We start from the raw sequence: 21,901 nt of genomic DNA on the forward strand, positions 1-21,901 counted from the left end.
CTGTAGTGGTCCCTAAAAATTGGGTTTTTGTAAATTTCTGAAAAATTTCAAGATTTGCTTCTAAACTTCTAAGCCTTGTAACATCCCCAAAAAATAAAATATCATTCCCAAAATGCTGCAAACATGAAGTAGACATATGGGGAATGTAAAGTCATCAACATTTTTGGGGGTATTGCTATGTATTACAGAAGTAGAGAAACTGAAACTTTGAAATTTGCAAATTTTTCAAAATTTTTGGTAAATATGGTATTTTTTTATCCAAAAAAATTAACTTTTTTGACCCAATTTTTGCAGTGTCATGAAGTACAATATGTGACGAAAAAACAATCTCAGAACGGCCTGGATAAGTCAAAGCGTTTTAAAGTTATCAGCACTTAAAGTGACACTGGTCAGATTTGCAAAAAATGGCCAAGTCCTTAAGGTGAAATAGGGCTGAGTCCTTAAGGGGTTAATTGTTTCTATTTTTTTTATTTTTACAGTGTTCACTTGTGGGGTTAGATCATCGGATATTTTTATAGAGACGGTCGATATGTACACGGCGGTGCAAAATATGTCTATTTTTTTTAATTTTTTTTATTTAAAGTCTGTACACATTGACGATTTAAATCTCAATACGTTAGTGCTATTTATGAGGATTATATAGCTCAAAATAACAATAATAAAGAAAGGTCAGTCCTGTGTCCCAGCACGGACAATTACTTGCGCTGCTGCTGGTTCCAGAGTAGTGTGGTAGGTGATTCACACTGCAAAATTATGCCGGTCGACAGGATAACAATTATGAGCAAAGCAATAGCTATAAAGGAGGTCAATATAGTGGGAATTATGGGCGAAATAATGGATATAGAGGACACCAATATAGACAAACGTACAAGCAGCCGTAGCAAGGAGGAGGATATAAGGGAAAACCAAAATGGAGACCACAGGAAAACTATAGAACGGATTATTATGAAGGAGTCCACCATGAAAGAAGTAGTTATGATGATAATCAAAAGAAGGACAACAGTGAGGGAAACAGTTTAAATTTTAAACAACAGAATGAGCAGAATTTTCCCCACCAGAGTATAAAAGGGGTCCAGAGGGAAGGAGAAATAAGAGAACTGATAACGAGGACACCACAAAAAAGAAGCCTGACAGAGGAAGACGGGGAAAGGGAAAGGGGAAGAACGAGCCCAAAAACCAAAAAGATCAAGGAGACATAAGAGGAATTTTCATTTTAAGTACCCATATTTTAACAGAAGGTGAAAAGAGTGTCCTAAGTAAGGGCCTGAAATATGCGCCTAACCAGAAGATCAATAAGTTTGAGGCATTCCTGGATATTCATAAATATATTCGTAAAATCAATATGGCCAAATATTGGATTAATAATCCTGCATCACAGAGTAAAAACCCTGTAATATTGGATACACAGATTAAGAAAGAGGAAGGGATCGTACATACACATATGAAAGAAAAATCAAAGTTTTTTCCAAAAAATCGGAATAATGAATGCGTAGAGGCTTTCAAAACAGGCCTGTTGAAAGGGCTGGAGGAGATGGATACGAGTAAGGTGAAACAAAATCTTAATTATAAAGAAAGAAAGGCCCTGAAAGATCTGTAAAAAAATCCAGATCTAATAATTAAACCAGCAGACAAAGGGGGGGGGGGGGGGGGTAGTTGTAATGAATAAAGAAAAATATGAAGCAGAAATGGCGAGACTAGTATCGGATGGAACAACTTATAGAAAACTGAAAAGTAACCCCACCCATGAGTATAAAAAGATTCTGGACGTAATTTTGAGGGAAGGTTATAAAAAAGGAATACTGAATAAAAAAGAATATGAGTACCTTACCGTTCCGTTTCCTTTAGTACCAGTGATATATCACCTGCCCAAGGTCCATAAAAGCCTAACCGATCCCCCAGGGAGGCCGATAATTTCGGGCCTGAATTCACTGACATGCAGGATTACTATGCAGGAGTATATCATTTTTTATCTACAGGGATATGTGTTGCAGAACCCCTCGCATTTGAAAGACACTGGAGCTGTGTTACATCTTATTAAAGAGTTAAGTCCCCCCACGGTAAACACATGGATGGCCACAATTGACGTGGCATCTTTGTATACGGTTATTCCGAAGAAACTAGGCATGGAAGCTGTAGAAAATAGGATCAAAAAAGATACAAAAATAGGAGATCCACAGGGAACCTTCATCCTGGAATGCCTCAGTTATTGTCTCGATTATAATTACTTTTGGTTTAAGGACTCGCACTATGTACAGTGCATCGGGACGGCGATGGGGGCAAAATTCGCCCCCAGCTTCGCTAACATTTTCATGGGGGCATGGGAGGAGACTTCCATCCTTCCCACACTAGGAGCGGACACCCCAGGAGGTAAATTGTGGGAAGGTGGGAGAGAGGGTCTTGAGTCCTTCATATGCCAGCTGAACAATAACGACTGGAATCTAAAATTTGTGGGGGAAATCAGTAACGCCTCTGTTAACTTCCTAGATTTGTGCATACGGATAGAAGATGGCCGCTTCATGACTAGTTCACATTTTAAGGAGACAGATGTTAACTCCTATATTGATATGAAGAGCTGCCACTACGGGCCTTGGCTCAAGAATATACCGAAAGGTCAATTCAAGAGAATGGCAGTAATTGTACGAAAGTAGAAGATTATAGGACGCAAAGCAATGTGTTAAAGAGTAGATTCGTTGAAAGGGGTTATGATGAGGCAAACCTGGACGTATGCATAAAAACTGTGGAAGTGGAAAAAAGGGAAGAGAATAAAGATACAGGAGAGAAAGTGAAAAAGGGTGAGAGAGATTATAAGTTCTCATTTGTGACAAAATACTGCTCTATGTCTGATAATATCAAAAAAATGGTGAAAAAGAACTGGGGGACACTAAAGAACGATCCAGTATTAGGAAAAAATTATACCAGACAATCCCTCCTTCATTTTTAAGAAAGCGGCTAGCATCAGAACAAAACTTGTACATAGCGCTATTCCTCCAGTGATTATTAAGGAAGGAGGAAAATTCACCTGGTGTGGGTTTTGCGCAGGGTGTAAAAACCGGAACACAAAAGAACGACAAATAAACACTAAATGCATGTCATCTAAGAAGAATGGAATGGAGTTCCGTATAAGGGGAAACTGTTCCTGCGAAAATGAGAGCATCATATACGTGCTGGAGTGCCCATGTGGGCTCCAGTACGTGGGCAGGACAGTAAGAAAGCTCAAGATTAGAGTACAAGAACACTTACGGAACATCAGAAAAGGCCTGATGACCCACAGTGTATCCGCCCATTTTAAACTTGTGCACGGAAAAAACCCGAAGGGTTTGAAATTTGTTGGTGTAGAAAGGGTTAAGCCACACTGGCGAGGGGGGGACTCATTGGCACAAATTAACAAAAAGGAGGTTGAGTGGATTTATCAGCTGGGAACCCTACAGCCAGGTGGGATGAATATCGAGTTTGACTTGAAACCATGTATAATATAAAGTATCCCAACTGGTGACGTGACTCCGGTTTTCCTGACCTTTCTCCTTGAGGACCTTCGAGTGACGTCATGAGGGCTGGACCGCGCAGATAGGGCGGTAGCAGGGCGTGACGTGGGTGTCGGAAGGGGGAGGCGGGGTTGGGGATACCGGAGTGACGCCCCAGGAGTGGGCGGAGCCTAAATGACGGCACTACGGATATTAAAAGATATAGGATATTGTGAACTCGATGGTTAATGCCATGGTATGTGGTGGATGATTGGAGAACTACATCCACCAAATAAAACTGCGGTATAATAGAATGATGAACATGAGAAAAACGTGTGTGTGATTATGCTGTTTATGACAGCAAGAGTTTTTATCTATATTTTGTTAGTTTTTATTTATATTTGTTATATTTATTTTAAGTTTATTGTGAAGGTATAGCAAGACCAAAGTCGCATTTGTATAATGCAAGATAGGAAACTATGGCTTTGTATTATTGGGATTTGATCCGGATCACTACCGGCTCATATAATGAGACAAGCTGGGCTATTTAAAGGGCCCTACCGCGCATATGCGCAGTTGTCGCCCCTGAAGAAGCGAGGTAGCGAAACCCGGGTCGGGCAGGAACGAGACAGTTCTAATGATATTGTTATATGCCTTTTTTTAATCGACTCTTGTGAGTATAATAAAACTTTTAAAAAACATCAAACTAAAGGGTGCTTCACTATTGTGCCAATCTTCTCAAACCCCATAGAGGAAACCATCTGTGGAAGATTGGACCTTTTTGGGTGGAAAGGAGAGGGGCTGGAGCCCTGTATCATCCACTGTTGACCGGGGACTATAGTCCAAAGCAGCGCGGTTCCAAAACTTTCATTATGAGGATTATATAGTTTATTAGTTAGTGATATTTCAGTACAGTATAATTTTGTTTTGTTTGTTAGTTAGTGATAGTTCTATAAAGTTTATTATTTATTTGTAAATTGAATGGTTTTAATGCAGATTAAAGAGATATTGTCCAGTGTTCTTTTTTGTATTACTATAGTGTATATTGTACCCTCATTGTTGGCCCTTTTAATGTTTATGTACATGTTATGGATACATAATCATATTGCTATGTGCACATATTTACCCTCCTGGCAGGGGCTGGGGATCGCCTCCTCTTCCTCCGTGTCCTGAGATGGGGCGGTGCTGGAGGGTTCAGCACTTTCCACCTCCACCTCCTTCACTTCTCCCACATTTGGTTGGGGTGGCTCAATAGGCTGGGAGGGTCCGGCCTCCTCCTCCTCTTCCTTCTCAACATCCACAACCTCCACGGCCTCCGCCAATCGCCTTCTCCGAATGGAGGGAATAGGGACTTCTGTAATCACAGAATGTTCAGATTTTAGCGAAACAACTCAGAAATCTTCACAACATTAGATATGAAGAAATTCCAATATGGAGGGATCTATATATAATTGCAGTGGCTGCCAGCTTTATGGCGTATAACTCAATCAAAAATGAACATCATGCAAAAAGACATCCCCTCCACAGTGTGTTGATGAAACAATAGTGAGAGAGGTGACCCATGGGATGGGATAATCTACTGCAGGTATGCCCAACCTGCGGCCCTCCAGCTGTTGCAAAAATACAACTCCCAGCATGCCTGCATATCCTACAGATATTAACCTACAGCAGGGCATGGTGGGAATTGTAGTTTTACAACAGCTGGAGGGCCGCAGGTTGGGCATGCCTGATCTACTAAGTGTATCATAGGATGATTTACTTCTCTACACCAGAGTTGACTACTTCTTAATCCCATCACTAACAAAATAGAACAAAGGGACAAATAAACTCAGGCCCCTTTCACACGGGCGAGTATTCCGCGCAGGTGCAATGCGTGAGGTGAACGCATTGCACCCGCACTGAATCCTGACCCATTCATTTCTATGGGGCGGTGCACACGAGCGGTGATTTTCACGCATCACTTGTGCGTTGCGTGAAAATCGCAGCATGCTCCTCTTTGTGCATTTTTCATGTAATGCAGGCCCCATAGAAATGAATGGGGTTGCGTGAAAATCGCAAGCATCCGCAAGCAAGTGCGGATGCGGTGCGATTTTCATGCACGGTTGCTAGGTGACGATTGGGATGGGGACCCGATCACTATTATTTCCCCGTATAACATGGTTATAAGGGAAAATAATAGCATTCTTAATACAGAATGCATAGTAAAATAGGGCTGGAGGGGTTAAAAATGAAAATGTAACTCACCTTAATCCACTTGTTCGCGCAGCATCTCTTCTGTCTTCATCTGTGAGCAATAGGACCTTTGATGACGTCACTACGCTCATCCATGGTGATGGATCATGTGATGGACCATGTGATAAACGCAGTGACATCATCAAAGGTCCTATTGCTCACAGATGAAGACAAAAGAGAAGCCGGGCTACGCGAACAAGTGGATTAAGGTGAGTTAATTTTTTATTTATTTTTTAACCCCTCCAGCCCTATTTTACTATGCATTCTGTATTCAGAATGCTGTTATTCTCCCTTATAACCATGTTATAAGGGGTAATAATACAATCTGCACTACAACTAACCCAAACCTTAACTTCTGTGAAGAAGTTCGGATCTGGGTAGCACAGTCAGTTTTTTATCACACGCGTACAAAACACATTGCACCCGCACGATAAAAACTAACCATCGGAACGCAATCGCAGTCAAAACTGACTGCAATTGCATTCCTACTCGCGCGGGTTTGCCACAATGCACCGGGACGCATCCGGACCTAATCCGGACACGCCCGTGTGAAAGAGGCCTAACACATTCATTGGGAGTCTCAGAGCAGAGTTAACCCTTATTGCGTTTATGGATTCACACCATGCCACTTTAATGGGGAATAGGAAAGATGTGGTCTATAAACTCAACCAAAAAATCATGGTTTATAGTTTCCTCTAGCCCAAATAGGTCAGAGTGGGGGTCTCCATAGTCCTGGGTCAATTGTCCGTAGGAAGGAGGCTAGCCCTCAGGCTTCTACTGCAGACACAGTGATGGTTCAGTCCGTCACTTGTCTGGCAAAAAACCAACACATCACATCACCCAAATAACACCATCCCCACAATGAAACATGGTGGTGGCAGCATCATGCTGTGGGGATATTTTTCAGCAACCGGGACTGGGGAACTAGTCAGAGTTGAGGGAAACATGGATGGTGTTAAATACAGGCATATTCTTGAGCAAAACCTGTCCCACTCTGTGCGTGATTTGAGGCTGAGACGGAGGTTCACCTTCCGGCAGGACAATGCCCCCAAACACACTGCTAAAGCAACACTTGACTGGTTTAAAGGGAAACATGTAAATGTGTTGGAATGGCCGAGTCACAGCCCAGATCTTAATCCAATAGAAAATCTGTGGTCAGGCTTAAAGATTGCTGTTCACAAGAGCAAACCATCCAGTTTTGCAAGGAGGAATGGGCAAAAATCCCTGTAGTAGGATGCGGCAACTGCTCATAGAGACTTATCCAAAGCAACTTGGAGCTGTGATTGCCGCAAAAGGTGGCTCTACAAAGTATTGACTTTAGGGGGTGAATAGTTATGTACATTAACCTTTTCTGTTATTTTGTCCTATTTGTTGTATGCTTTACAATTAACCAATTTTAAAAAAGGTGTAAGTTGTGGGCATGTTCTGCAAATTAAATGATGCAAATCCTCAAGCAATCGATGTTAATTCCAGGATGTGAGACAACAAAATAAAGAACGAAGTCAAGGGGGGTGAATACTTTTGCTTAGCACTGTATACATTACAGAGTGTTGGCAAAACATACAAAAGTTATTTACGCATGTACCTGGGCATTTTTCGTCCCGGATTCTTTTTATAAACTGGGGGTGTCTGAGCTTTATGTCTGACCATTTTTTAATGATGGCCAGACGGTGGTGTTTGAGACCGTGTTGGGCCAGAACTCAAATGCCAGCTCCCGCACAATCCGCTGCTTCTCGTCGTGGGACCGAGCTCCCGCACAATCTGCTGCTTCTCGTCGTGGGACCGGGTGCGGTCATATCCCCGCCCCAACAGCCGCTGCAAGATTAAAATGCAAGCATATAATCCCAATTTAACAACAATAGTAATGAAAATAATTAATTCAAGTAAACTGCGAAAAGTATTAAAATCTTTGAAGTGGAAATATAAGATTTAGGCCGCCTGCACACGGGCGTGTTTTTTCACAACTACGGACCGTACAAACCCGTCCTGCAGAGTGTATGAGTGCATGGCGTCATTGGTTGCTATGACGCCGTGCTCTTCCGGCCACCACCGCTGTACTGTGATACAATTGTTTGATCTATACAAGTGTATTACTTTACAGCGGTGGTGGCAAGAAGCGCACGGCATCATAGCGAGTTAGCAACCAATGACGCTGTGCGCTCGTCCACTGTCCGTAGTTGTGAAAAAACATGCGCGTGTGCATGCGGTCTTACTGTTACGGTTAGAAGATGGGATTGTATTACGAGTGTATGCGTGTGGGGTCGGAGCTATCAGATATTGTCCAGCAAAGCAGAGATGTACCTATCTAGTGAAGTGACGATACGTTATGGGGTGTACAGTTGGTTTGCCTCCCCGTGACGCACTCTGGGTAACTCTAAATGAACCAGCAAATACTGGCGGTCTGACAAAGAAAGCTTCTCCTGAGTCCTGACCAAACAGGATACAAACTATATTCTATAGACTCTGTGTGTGCGCAGTATATAGTGTGTGTCTGTGTGTGTGCAGTATATAGTGTGTGTGTGGTATATAGTGTGTGTGTGTGCGGTATATAGTATGTGTGTGTTCGGTATATAGTGTGTGTGTGTGTGTGGTATATAGTGCGTGTGTGTGGTATATAGTGTGTGTGTGTGCGGTATATAGTGTGTGTGTGTGGTATATAGTGTGTGTGTGTGTGGTATATAGTGTGTGTGTGTGTGTGTGTGTGTGGTATATAGTTTATGTGTGTGTGCAGTACATAGTGTGCAATGTGCATGTGAAAAATATTTCTCTGCTTTCCATACAAATATGCTACTAACATAGTGGGTGTGATGTCACAGGAATACTTAGTGCAACAATCACTAATATCTAGTGAGACCTTATAAAATGTGAAGTTTTGTGCACTTTAGAAAAATTAGAATGGCAGAAGGTCGCACTGGCGATTTTTTTATAACACTCTTTATGCATATAAAGCGATTGTTCAGACCTGCAGGTGAAATGTAATCAAATGCACTACTTTATTGTCAGATTACTTACAGTCACCAGCAGTTCTTCCTCTTCCTCGCTGAACTTGGTTCCAACCATCGTATCCATCTAATTTCTAGTCCATGCAAACCAGTTGCTGTACGCCACGCCTTCCTAGCGCATGTGCTCTTGCGATTAATACTTTGCCGAAATTTTGCATATAAAAAAAATAATGCTTGTAGATTGCAGATTCACTTAATACTTCTGGTATGTCAGTCAGGTTCGCCTGCCATTAAAATTAATGGGACCTGCGGCAAAGCTGCGGTTCGCGAACATTTGATCTTGTTCGCGAACCGTCCCAACAGATGTTCGTCCATCACTAGTTACCAGTATGAGAGATTGGTTTTCTTTCATTTTGGAAAGGAAACTAGTTTTATGCCAATTGGAGCATACTTGTTTAGGGTAAATTCAACTTAAAGCTGAATAAAAAATTTGAACCTAAACAGATTTTTAAAAAATCACTCATCTGTAGTCCTTCCTCTTCTACAAACAAATTGCACACTGGTATTGACCATTGACAATAATACAATGCATAATGAATTATGTATATACAGTAAATGCTGCTATTGCAGTACAACGCATTCTCTAATAATGCACAGTATTGTTTCTAGAAAAAGAAAAGGGGCAATTGCTCAGCATTTGCAACAGAATGTATTGTTATTAATGCTGGAGGTGTTTGCAATATGCTTATAAAACACTTATAAACTGTACCAACTTGATTTTTTAAGACTGTCCGTATTTCTACAGAAAAAATGAGGTTGTTGCTGGATTTTAATTGCAGATTTTTCAGTGTAATATATATACGTTTCACTAGCAGCAGTATGAAACACAGAACACTCACTCCTTACAGTAATTGCTTTCCCTGATAAAACCCTAAGGCCTCTTTCACACGAGTGTTAGGGATTCTGAATGCAGAAATGATGTGTGCACAGACCCATTGAAGACCTGGATGCTATGTGCTTGCTTCATGCATCACACGCTAACGGAAAACTTTCTCGTGTTAAAGAGGCCTAAATCTACCTTATTATTTATTTATTTATTATATGCAGTTATGTAGCGCTACTATATTCGGCATCTCTTTACAGACATTAGCATCAAGCTGTCCCCAGTTGTCCCCAGTGGGGCTCACAATCTAAGTTCCTTATCAGTATGTCTTTGGAATATTACAGGAAACCAGAGTACTCAGAGGAAACCTACGCAAACATGGGAAGAACATATAAACTCCGATACTCTCCCTACCGCACCAACATTATCGGTTTGTGTCTGTGCCTATTTTTTGTCAGACACAGCCAACACACATGCTCTCAGAACGTAAGCTGCACACAAAAGGACACGCACCCTAGACGCTGAAGGACCTTCTAAATTCCGATCAGGCAGGCCAACTCCCCTCTCCCTCCCAGGGTCATGTAATCCTCACTCTTCATCCTCCCTCCTGTTTTTCCCCAACAATTTTCACAGTTAAATGGCACTGGGGCTATTTTTGCATGATTCGTCCAATGTGAGTCATTGGCAGGAGAAATTTTGCAAATTTCATAGCAAGTCCAGTTCGTTCAGAATTGATTTGCTCATCTCTGATAGGCGGGGGTCTGGGACACTGGTTAGATGAATTGGGGTTGTCGGCTCCTAGTCCAGACAACCCCTTTAAGTAAACATCCTGCATTTCAATCTGAAACAGGCTGCATCTCCTTTGAAATATGAGCACTAGTGGTGGATCTATCAGTTGTCAGTGCCACCTCACTAAAAAACAATGGGCCAGATTTATCATTAGCTCAGGTCAGAATAATGGAGTGAAAAAGTCCCCAAAAAAGTCCCAAAAGCTAAAACTGCGCACAAATTTGCAACTTTTTTCTGCTCTGCACTATGCTCGCCAGTTTTCTGAAAGTGGGCGTGTTTTCTTATGTAAATGAATCTCTAGACAGATTTACTATTGGGACTATTTAAAAAGTCGCAAAAAAGTCGCAATTACACTCCAGTGAGGACCATGCTTATCTTATGAGACTTTTTAATAGAACATGCAACTTTTTCATAAAGACGTAAAGCGGCTTACTGGCGGATAAACTGCTACCGTCAAACCACATTTATTACAGTCTTAAAGGGCCGATCATAAATCTGACTTGGCTAAAACGGACTTTAGTCATATGCTAAAGTGGAGTGAGCTGTCAGAGTCATGATAAATCTGGCCCAATGAGTATAGGTCAATTACAAACTTACTGGTGATTCCCCCCACCCCTTTTTTTTTTTTTTTTTTTACTAGGGACTGTACCCAAGGGAGTGAGTACAATAAAAATGTTGCCAAAATATATTTTTAAAGAAGATCTGTCAAGTCCTCACAGACATGCATCTGGCTGCATACCTTTTTTAGTTGCATTATCATTGCTCTTTTAATTCTAGCCTCTCCTGTTCGAGTGCTTTCCGTGCAATTAGTTTCAGTGTGTGATGGCAGTGAATGGTCAGGTAGGTGGTCCTCAGGGTCACTGGCTTAGGTGATATTTACCTGAGCTCGGAACCTCCCACGTGGCAATTCACTGCTATCAGGTGCCACCAATAGTAGCTGAATGGTGGAGGCCAAAATAGTGCAGGAATCAGCGGTGATATAGCTGCAAAGATATGCAGCCAGATAGACTTCTGTGAGGATTTGACAGGCTTATTTAAATACCTTATCACTGGTCTAATATACACATAGGAATATAAGTGATTTGTTAAAAACAAAAAAAATCTGTTATTAGTATTGACTTGCAGTCTATTGTAAGAAAGTTAATTTGGGGGAAAAACAATTAATCTTTCCTAATGTGGTACACCAATTTATCACACTCTTATCATCATCAGTTAGCGAGTTGGTTGTTTTGAACACAATCTCCGTTCATCTCTTGGCAATTTTTCGGCGTTGCAGTCATTTTACACTTCATTGCAGTAATTACGTGACCTTGTCCAAGCTAGATTAAACATCCCCTCCAGAGGATAATCTCATTTTTCTGTTTGAGAGACGCTAGTTCTGTTTTACCATTAATTATGTTAGAACAGCTGGTGACTGGTTACTTTTTATGTATGGCTATCCCATTGCATGATCTCTGTCTTTGTCATTACTTGGAGGAATGTGGCGGGTCAAACCCATTCATAAAAGAAATGAAGCCAGCAGTTAATCATAACAAAGTCTAATTGTATACCATTATTATTCTGAATAATTATGTTTTCATTACACATTAGAAGTCATTATCCAGACTATAAAATATGTAGATGCCGCTGACAACAACAATATAATTAAGCCTCGGATACCTTTTATGCTTTAGTATTTTAACAACTCTCTGTACCTAAGGTAGCTATTGATTTTGATAGGTTTTCATGAAATGGGTTCTGTATTGAAGGCTAGTGATGGACGAACATCGGCCGGGACAGTTCGCGAATGCGATCAAATGTTCGAGAACCAAAAGGGACTGGTATATCACACCAGTAGAAATTATTTGTTCCAATAACGCTTGTCCCTCTATATACCTGCGGTATCGCAGCACAACCGAACACAACTGCCGCACAATAACATTGTACAAGGAAGACAATCCATTAGAATATACATAAAGATAAAACGTAAGCTTTAATAATGTTACTTTTAAGGGCTCATTCAGACGGCCGTATGTTATCCGCAAAAATGCGGATTAGATGCTGACCCATTCACTTCTATGGGGCCATTTTTCTATTCCACGGTTCCGCAAAACAAATGAAACATGTCCTATACTTGTCCGTGAAAAGTATTAAAGTCTATGAGTCCGCAGAAATACTGAATCCTATCTGGTTTTTTTTTCAGACATGATGAAATGTCTGCAAAAAAACAGATCCGCATTTTTGCAGACAGCATACGGCCGTCTGAATGAGGCCTAAAAGATATCCCTCAAAATTAAAATAAATTTAATTATTAGGGTCTGAAAGGATTTGGACCTTTCTGGACCTCTACGACAACCTTGGTTTGAGACACTGACGTCAGGAGAGATGTTTCTCAGTTGGCAATAACAGACACACACATCACTGAGAAACACTCTGGGCCAGATTTATCATTACTCTGACAGCTCACTCCACTTTAACATATGGCTAAAGTCAGTTTTAGCCAAGTCAGATTTATGATCGGACCTTTAAGACTGTAATAAATGTGGTTTGACGGTAGCAGTTTATCTGTCAGTAAGCAGCTTTACAAAAGTCGCACATCTTTATGAAAAAGTCGCACGTTTTTATGAAAAAGTCGCATGTTCTATTAAAAAGTCTCATAAGATAAGCATGGTCCTCACTGGAGTGAAATTGAGACTTTTTTGCGACTTTTTTGCGAATTTTTTGCGACTTTTTAAATAGTTCCAATAGTAAATCTGTCTAGAGATTCATTTACATAAGAAAACACGCCCACTTTCAGAAAACTGGCGAGCATAGTGCAGAGCAGGAAAAAGTCGCAAATTTGTGCGCAGTTTTAGCGTTTGGGACTTTTTTGGGACTTTTTCACTCCATTATTCTGACCTGAGCTAATGATAAATCTGGCCCTCTAACTTTATTATGCTATAGCTTGGCCTTATATAGGCAGTAGAAAAGTTTGCATAACAACAGCGCTAAACCAATCACAAAGATAAACATTGGTGCTCATACAGATACTACCGGAACATCCTTTTATGGTATGTAATATAAGAATGTACGCAGTTGTGCCGAATGACCCTGAATGAGACAGAACTAGTTCTAGGATATTCCCAGAATCTGTCCTGGGACAGATAAGAAAACCTAACTCACAGAGGGGGGGATGGGAAACAGTGCATGGGTGAGATATTATAACAATTGTGTACATGTAAGAGAAGACAAGATGGAGTCACATTTCTCTTCAGGGTCCATTCACACATCCGTAAGTGTTTTTTGCGGAACCGCAAAACATGGACACTGGCAATGTGCATTCCGCAATTTGCAGACCGCACATCGCCGGCACTTTAATAGAAAATGCCTAATCTTGTCCGCAATTGCTTAGTAGGTTAGTGCTTCTATGCTCAAGAACTCTGAGGCAGAATTGCCGCATGGTGTGAATTACCACCAACACTGCAAGGTGACTATTTGCTTGTTTATGACTGCTTGTTTTTTCACTTGCCTAAAGTGTGAATAAAATACTGAACTATTTGATCCAAAGAACTTGTTGTTTCCTCTATACTGCCTCCGCTAAACATGTCTACTAGAGCAAAACCCCACAATTGGTGGAGGATGCAGGCATGAGCAGCGAGACTGGGGTGAAGGCTGATTTTTGGTGTTTCTGCATTTTTCATGGAGGATAATCTGCAGCAGTGAGAGACAAACCTGCAGCAATGTGAGGCTAATAATCAGCAGCAGGAGACTAACCAGTTGCTGCTATAACATGTGATGGCTTTGCAGACAGCAGGAGAAACCTTAAGCGCCCGCAATGCCTGGAAAGCAGTTTGTGCCTCGATTCCTAGGATGACCCCCACAGACGACATCGAAACCTAACTGCCGATGTACGAGAAAGTGGCCATCAAGGAAAATCTACCCCATGACCAGTGGGCTGAGGTCGTCGCTCCGTTCCTGGCATCCGATTCCCAGCAGGCGTATTTCAACTTGCCGGACGATCAAGCATCAGAGTACCAGAAAGTCAAGGGTGAGAATCCGGCAAGACTGGGGGTGAATGTGTTGGTTCAGGCCGATATGTTCTGGAGGGCTTTTCCATAGCCTTTCCAGCACTGGATTGGTCAGGTGTCCCCTGGCAATGCCCTTGAGATGGTGGACCTGGTGGAACACTATGAAGCTACCAGGAATCTAAAGGAGGGTACTGTCAGAAGGGGGGTCGACAAACCTCGGAAATCTCCACCCCGCACTTGGAGATTTCAGCCGATAAAACCCGCCCGGGATGTACCCACAGCAGACCTGGCTCCGATAGTTTGCTGGTGGTGTCAGGAGCCTGGCCATGTAAGGGATGACTGTCCCCATCGGGTTGAGCCCATAAACACTAACTATGGCTACCGTCAGTCGCTATATGCCAGGAGACTGTGTGCAACTGGTACCCCAGAGTCTGTAGATCATTTGTGCCAGGTGGAAGTGGGAGACACTCCGGCAGAGGCTCTGCTGGACATAGGGAGTCTGGTGACCCTAGTAAGGGCTAACCTGGTGCGGTCCCCTGCGTATACTGGCCGGAAAGTCGGGGTGATATGCATCCACGGAGACTTAAAAGACTACCTCACTGTGCTGGTGTCTTTAAAGAGGACCTTTCACTACGGTACAAACTAAAAACTAACTAGATCAGTGGGCAGAGCGGCGCCCAGGGGTCCCCCTGCACTTACTAGTATGCCTGGGCGCCGCTCCGTTCGCCCGGTATAGGCTCCGGTGTCTGCGCTCCCTCTGACTGATTTTTTGTAGGAGGCGTGTCCCTTGCTGCACTGCTGGCCAATCGCAGCGCACAGCTCATAGCCAGGCTATGAGCTGTGCGCTGCGATTGGCCAGCAGTGCAGCAAGGGACACGCCTCCTACAAAAAATCAGTCAGAGGGAGCGCAGACACCGGAGCCTATACCGGGCGAACGGAGCGGCGCCCAGGCATACTAGTAAGTGCAGGGGGACCCCTGGGCGCCGCTCTGCCCACTGATCTAGTTAGTTTTTAGTTTGTACCGTAGTGAAAGGTCCTCTTTAACTACGGTGGCCGGTAGATGGACCCACGAGGTGACTGTTGTCACAAATCTACATTATGAACTCATAATAGGGAGAGACTTCCCCGGCTTCCCGGCACTGTGGCCTGCTATGAGAGTGACTGATACCTATGAGACAGGGGTAACCCTAGCAGAGTGGCCCAGCTGAGGGGGGAGACCAGAACCCTGGGAACCTGAGACCGAAGGGCCAGCGGTAGGGGTGACCGCCACTTCGGTAGAAGAGGGGGAGACAACCCCGCTAAGTGTGATGGTGTGAGAGATGTGGAAGACTTGCCGCCGGGTCCTGAATTGGCAGACCTCAATGTCTCCGGGGATAATTTTGGTACGTTGGGACCCAACCCTATCCCGCGCCTGGGAAAATGTGTTTATAGTAGATGGTGAACCACAACAACCTGGGGCAGAGTCAGTGTTTCCCTGTTTTGTGGTTCATCAGGATATGTTCTATCTGGTAAACCAACTATGGGGTGAGCCTATTGAACAGTTGGTGGTCCCCAAGGCTTATCGCAAGCTTGTGTTAGATCTAGCCCTAACACGTTCTCGGGGGTCACCTGGGGCTGCAGAAAACTCAGGATCGTATTCTACAGCGGTTTTACTGGCTCAGCATATTCAAAGAAATGAAAGAGTTTTGTAAGTCTTGCCCGACCTGCCAGATAGCTAGCCCCCAGACACATTTCCGTAGTCCCCAGTACCTCTCCTGATTATCGATCTACCATTTGACCAAATAGCTATGGTGCCACTGCGACATACCTTGGCCAAACTCATAACTAAGGAATTAATGGAGATGTTTTCCCAAGTAGGACTACCTAAAGAGGTTCTGACCGACCAAGAGACCCCTTTTATGTCCAAGGTGATGAGGGGACTCTAAGTTGCTGCAAATAAAACAGCTACGGATTTCCGTTCACCATCCGCAAACGGATGGTCTGGTAGAAAGGTTTAACCAAACATTAAAAAATATGTTGAAAAGGGTGGTGGCTAAAGATGGGAAGGACTAGGACCTCCTTCTGACTTATCTCATGTTCGCAGTGCGAGAGGTACCCCATGCCTCTGGGTTCTCGCCCTTCGAACTGCTATATGGCAGACACCCTCGCTGTCTCTTGAACGTGGCCAAAGAGGCGTGGGAACAACAACCCACTCCACATAAAAGTGTCATTGAGTATGTTACCCAGATGCAAGATCAGATAGAGACAGTGTTGCCTCTTGTTAGGGAGCATATGGAGGCAGCTCAGGGAGCCCAGAGTCGGGTCTATAATCGGCAGGCTTGGGTCCGGATATTTGCCGTTCTGGTGCCTGCCGTGAACAGTAAGTTCCTGGCTAGGTGGCAGGGGCCCTACGAGGTGCTCGAGAAAATTGGAGATGTAAACAAGGTACACCAGCCAGGGCGGTGAAAGCCAGAGCAGGTTTACCATGTGAATTTACTCAAACCGTGGAAAGATAGGAAAACCTGTACAGAAGACCAGGAGGAGAAGAGGTCCTGGCCCCTTTGTCTGATGCAAGAGAGGCGGCTGCTACAGTAAAAATTGCTGACAGCTCCTCTAAACAGACTCAGGAGGCCAGAGAGTTCATTAGTCGGAACACAGATGTGTTCTCTGACCTCCCTGGACGCACATCCATAATCCAGCATGACATTGTCACTGTCACTGAGCCTCAGGCAAAAGTCCAATTAAAACCATACTGGGTAATTCGATGCGTATCCCATGCCCCGGGTGGATGAGCTCGTCGAGAGGTTAGGCCAAGCCCGGTATTTTTCTGTTTTGGACTTCACGAAAGGGTACTGCCTTCATCACACCTGTAATAATAATACATTTTTCCTTCAGTAGCCTCTTGACCCCATCATACTACCTGGTCATAATACAACTGGCAGTAACCAGTGTTAGCCATTATAAATTCCATATAGGAATTGTCACTTATAAAAAGCATCTCCTAGTTTTTTTTTATTTGTCACCATTGACCCATGGTCAGCTTATTTTGCTAGCAGAATGCTCAGCCAACTATGCATTTCCCTTGGAGCAGCCACTATTGGACCAAAATGGTATAATATGGTGGTTAAACAGATGAAAGACTATTTATCAGTGATGGCTAACCTCTGGCACTCCAGCTGTGGTGAAACTACGACTCCCAGCATGCTCCATTCATTTCTGTGGAGTTCTGAGAACACCCAAGCAAGTGTGCATCTTGGGAGTTGTAGTTTTACCACAGATGGAATGCTAGAGGTTAGCCATCACAGATCTAGGAAATACAGTAAGCCCACCAAAGCAAGAATCCCCTCTGGCATATAAAGAGAGTGTGGTGCAACATCCTCTATGATATCAAGACACCTTAGTTTGTCACATGAACATGGGTAGTCCTGATGAGACAACACCTTCAAATGGCATAATTTTTAGTTGATGCCTCTGGCATTTAAACCTTCTGAATCTCAATGGTACAGTATTTACATTGAACACTGTTTTTCAGGCACAATTTAGAGCACAATAGCACAATATTCAGAAAATCTCAGACTAACCATGGCTTTTAGTAATGACTTTTTAATGAACTCTTCTGCTAGTTTGACTGTGCAGCAAATGTGTTATATTTATCCTTAAACTTTTAAGACAACATCACATTTTTGCATATGAGGTAAGATATTTTACATAGTCATTACCTTGAGCACATCACAGACTATACAGAAAGCTTATTCGGCTTTCTTTGTCAGATAACAAGGATGTAGCACAGATAATGTATGCAGATGGTGACTGCATATTAATGTATTTCTTAAAGTGAGTTTATATAAAAGAGTGTTCCAGTCATAGCAAGGGATGGCATATCTCTAGGATATTGGCTGTCTGCACACATATCTCTCTTTGCTTCCATGGGTAAAAGGGACATTTTTGCAAAAATGGATGATTATTGGCTTTCGTGCCAAGGGTGGCAGTATTTCTGAAACTGCTGTAGTGGAAGTAGAGCATGAGTGGACAAATAGCACCATTGCGAATAAGTGACAAGGAATCTGCGGAGCACCACATGCCATCAATGTAAGAGGTGAATGTCAGCTACGACCAACACGCCCCAGTGGAGCAGCTCACTGCCAAAATGAACCAAGGGGCTATGAGACATGTGTCTAATACAACAGTTCAGCAGTTCAAATGGATGGTCAATGCTCCTCTACTAATGAAGTTGCATTGGCAGAAAAAGGCTTACATTTTTCCTGCAGTATCGGAATTGGACCTCTGCTGATTGGCAAATCTAATGGATAGACATTGGCATCTCAGGCGAGAAAAATCATTGAACAAACACCCTTTGCTGGAAGAAAAATGACACAGTTTTTATTTGATTTTTACAGCATTCACTTGAGGGGATAGATTATATGATATTTTTGTAGAGCAGGTCATTACAGACACAGCAATACCTACTATTTTTTGTTAAGTTTTGAAAAGGAAAAATCTTGTTTTTGTGTTACCATTTTCTGGGTCATATTTAGTTTTTTTCAGGCAATGTTTTATGTAGGGGCTCATTTACTTGACGCATGAGGCGACGTTTTGATTGGAACCATTGTGGGGTACATATGACTTTTTGATTGCTTGGTATTACTCTTTTTGTGAGGCAAGGTAACAAAAAAATTGCTGTTTTGGCAGTTTTTATTTTCCTGCGGCATTCACTTTAGCGGGTAGAGCATGTGATATTTTTAGAGTCATTAAGGATACCTAATATGTCTGTTTTTCTTTTTTTTTCTCTTTATTTATACTTTTATATGTCTTTATTATGGGAAAGGGGCATTTTTTACATGATACTTTTATTTTTATCAAAAACACTTTTTTAATGTTTTTGTACATTTTATTTTTGTCCCACTTTAGGACTTCAATTTTTGGAGGTCTGATCCCCTCTGCATGCATTACAATACACTATTAATACACTGACAGCCTGCCTATGAGACTTAGCCAGGGAGCTGAGTCTCACATATTTCCATAGGAGGCAAGCCCGGATGGCTGTGTAAGGCATCGGGGCTGCCATCCCAGCTATTGGGTCCCCATCAGTGTGAGGACATGATGAGGATTGGGAGGGACCCTGCATGCTCCAAAGCTCATTGCGCAGAAAAAAGGCTCTTTTATTTATAGTTTCACACTGCTAGGCGGAGGATTAAGCAGTGTTCCCCTTGACGTCACCAGTACTAATGGATGGGCTTTAGTGCTACCCTAGGCTGTTTTACCATCACTAGGCTCACTGCTAGATGGAAGCCTCCTTCTAGAATTCCCATAGATCTGCTAAAAAAAATCCCTTACCCTGCGCTCAAAAGGGCTACCTGGGTCAAGAAGGGGTTATGTCCAGGTTCCTCTCTGGACCTGGACAACCCCTTTAAACCATGGCTTACATGGTGGTAACTATAATTTTCTCAAAAGTTAAATAAAAATGTTGTAGACAATGGGAACATAATTTAGGGATATTCTCTGATGGTCTTCAGCCTACTTTGTTCACAAACTGATATAATTTATTAGAGGTTGGACGAATCCAATTTTTTTCTAATCCAAATCTGAAAAGGTTCTCAAATATATTGAATCTTTCTAATCTCGAATCCTACGAATCCTGTACATAAGAATTGTGTGAACGGTGTAAGAAACAAAGTGATCCAAACACTTATGGGGGTATCTGTGGATGACACTGCTATGGGGGGTCTTTGGATGGCACTGTTATGGGGGGATCTGTGGATGGCACTGTTATGGGGGGGAATCTGTGGATGGCACTGTTATGAGGGGGCATCTGTGGATGGCACTGTTATGGGGGATCTGTGGATGGCACTGTTATGGGGGGAACTGTGGATGGCACTGTTATGGGGGGGATCTGTGGATGGCACTGTTATGGGGGATCTCTGGATGGCACTGCTATGGGGATCTCTGGATGGTACTGTGATGGGGATCTGTGGATGACACATACATAGCATCTTATGCTATGTGCCATCCAAAGATCCCCCCATAACAGTGTCCCTGCAGTGTGAATTACCCCCAACACAGGGGCTGGGGGCCAGCATCTGTATTAGGAATAACAGTGGGGACCGGTGCAGTCCCTGTATTCTATTGCACCGGCCCCTATATTGGCCCTTGCAGGTGTCACGACACAGCAAAAAAAAAGCCATTGCGAATTTTGAAGTAGGGATACAGTTTGATGTTATTTTATGTTGAAAGTATTAGTAGTGTTTTATTGTAGCATATGTGGGACCCAATGAATACCGCATGTGCGATTATATAGGAAATGAGCACGGTGCCAAATGAAGTGATCCACATCGGGATCTAAATGTGGTTGAGGTCCCAGAATGCCTCGCCGTAATAAAGGAGGGTATATAAGGGAAAGTGATTGTAGTAGCTGTCATTACCGCTGAGGAAGGGGCTAGATCCCCGAAACGCATCCGGTTCATGACAGCAAAGGACTTTATAATGGAATCCTGAGGTGCCAGCATTAAAAGGCATCCTACCCCTCGGACCCCTATTGAGTGAATTCCAGTGTGGATACAAGCAGACGGCCTGGATTTTAGGACCGAACATACTCACCAGTCTTCCAAAGAGCTGTGTGCATCACGTGGGACGCAGCCAGGTCGCGTGGGACGCCGCATTTGAGACCTATCGACCACACGGGACGCTGAGTCTAAGCGGCTGTTATAAGATCTTCCTACGGGGACGAAAGAGGGGTAACGTACTCTGCCATACGGGGCTCACTTGTTGTTATATTACACGTGATTTCCATCTTATGCGGACGCCACAATGGGCGATTGAGTGCGGACATTTACACGCGATATATACGCCACACATGGCGATTGTATGTGGTCATAGATTTGACTAAGATTACTTGTTTACATTGCAGCCATAGCAGAATTGAGTCCAATATTTGGTTTTGTGGTCATTTGTATGTTATATGATACATGTGTATGTTTTTATATTGTATGTGTGTAGGATTTTAAGACAGCCTTGATTTTAGTTTATATTTTATGTGTAATAAATTAGGATTACTGATATCCGGCCTTGGGTGTTCTCTGTTTTTTGAGTGCCCTCCAATTACTTTATAATTTTGCAGTCCCTGTATTCTATTGCACCGGCCCCGCTCACTCTTGTATAATCTAATCTAACCTGTAGGCATTTTTAAAATATAATAATCATTTGTAATCCAGCTGTATAATTTACAACTAAGTTCCATAGCAGAAAGGAGGGAGAAGGCAGGACGGGCGGTTGGCGCGTCACTCACTACGTCACACTCCAGTGCCGCCTGCTTCATTCATAAAGTGGACGGCGCAGGTGCATGACGTAGTGAGTGACGTGCCGCCTGCCCGCCCTCCTGGCCTGCCTCCTTCTGGAACTTAGTTGTAACTAATACAGCTGGATTACAAATGATTATTATATCTTAACAATGCCTACAGGTTAGATAAGATTATACAACAGTGAGCGGGGACCGGTGCATTAGAATACAGGGACTTCACCGGTCCCCGCTGACATTCCTAATCCAGATGCCGGCTTCCAGCCCCTCCTCCCTCTGTTGATACACCCGCCCACCACGCTGTGCGGCATGGCGGCGGCCGTGCATCATTAGGTAAA

This window comes from Bufo gargarizans, chromosome 3 (assembly GCF_014858855.1).
Source record: "Bufo gargarizans isolate SCDJY-AF-19 chromosome 3, ASM1485885v1, whole genome shotgun sequence".
Lineage (NCBI taxonomy): Eukaryota > Metazoa > Chordata > Amphibia > Anura > Bufonidae > Bufo > Bufo gargarizans.